Source organism: Loxodonta africana, chromosome 3 (genome assembly GCF_030014295.1).
Source record: "Loxodonta africana isolate mLoxAfr1 chromosome 3, mLoxAfr1.hap2, whole genome shotgun sequence".
Classification (NCBI taxonomy): domain Eukaryota; kingdom Metazoa; phylum Chordata; class Mammalia; order Proboscidea; family Elephantidae; genus Loxodonta; species Loxodonta africana.
Genome location: NC_087344.1, coordinates 179,729,752 through 179,731,149, shown reverse-complemented (window position 1 = coordinate 179,731,149; position 1,398 = coordinate 179,729,752). Strand labels below are relative to the sequence as shown.

Genomic DNA, 1,398 nt, shown 5'->3' with positions numbered 1-1,398 from the left:
GATGTGGGCCCCAGAGCTTCTCGCTTCCGGGGTGGGCTCAGAAAACACAGTTAGGGCCTAGCGGAAGCCGCAGGCTCCTTGGCCTGAAAGGGTTGTTGGTATTTTTCCCGAGAGCTTTCTGTAACACTTTGCCGCTGGCAGTAGAATTTCAAGTGTAGTTGAATTTCGCGTGTTGGACGCCAGCATACTTAGGGGCCACAGGTCTTAACGATGTGCATGGATAAAATCTTAGGTCCCGTCCATTGCGCGGTTTCCGTAGTGTAGTGGTTATCACGTTCGCCTCACACGCGAAAGGTCCCCGGTTCGAAACCGGGCGGAAACAACTTCCATTTTCTCAAAATTAATTGTTCGTCAATAGTTTCCTAATGGGGGGGGGGCGGGGGAGGTGGAGAACATGGGAGGAGGTCTCCAGTTACTCAGCACCGTAAACCAGACCTCATTTCTATGCCCTACGTCAGAAGGGAGACCAGCACACAATTCTCATCTGCCTTTGGGAGACGGGGCACCGAACACGTCCTGCTTAAAGTTTGTTTTCATTCCGGATAGTTTTAAAGGTCCTCTTTTATCACCTGAACCTTCTCCACAGGCTGACGCTGAGGAAGAGATTATATCTTTGAAGGCGAATTTCCTGTGAGCCCCACTTGGCCGGGAAACACTGGTGGCGTAGTGGTTTAGAGGTACAGCTGCTAACCAAAAGGTTGGTAATTCAAATACACCAGGCGCTCCCTGGAAACCCTATGGGGCAGTTCTACTCGGTCTTACCGGGTCGCCATGAGTCGGAATCGACTCGACCGCAATTGGTTTTGACTACTTCGCAGATTCCCTCCAACCTGAGCACAGTTGCATATTAGGTCGTTTTGCGTGACAGAGCCAAAGAAAACAAATCTAAATCTGCATCTGGGACTCGTAGCGTCAATACTCTGTACTCACACCAATTAAACGTGTATTTTTTATATTAACACTTGTATGCATACCTCTATCCCAAATAATCCGCTGAAAACTGTAAGCCTCCATGTGGAGGCTTAGGTTACTGACCATTTTAATAAATACAATTCACCATGTATGGTGTAAAGATCCTGGAAGGCTCTCACTCCTTTGCTCACTTTTTTTCCTGCTTTTTACGGGCACCTCCCGATTCTGCCTAGATCAGTTCAGGACCTCAGCTTTGAACGCTTCCTTAACCTAGTTCTCTCGTGGATGCGCTTAGGTTCCGTGGCGCCAGATGGCGCTGTTGAGAACAGCTCAGTGGCGTGCACTGTTATTGTTAGAGGTCATAGCGGAATCCTCAGGGATTTGCCTGCCCTTTACGCGTTCGAAAAGCCCAAAGGCCCTCCTCACAGCTTCCTGCCAGCTCTGTATGGATTTTTACTGGTAAATTTAGCCCCTTCCCTGGCCCCT

General features: G+C 49.2%; 1 non-coding gene across 1 annotated transcript; it reads left to right on the top strand.

Annotated features, from left to right (window-relative positions):
* The first annotated feature begins 249 nt into the window (after positions 1 to 249).
* Positions 250 to 322, top strand: TRNAV-CAC (transfer RNA valine (anticodon CAC)). Its single transcript has one exon. It is a non-coding gene; the product is annotated as a tRNA-Val (tRNA).
* The last annotated feature ends 1,076 nt before the right edge of the window (positions 323 to 1,398 follow it).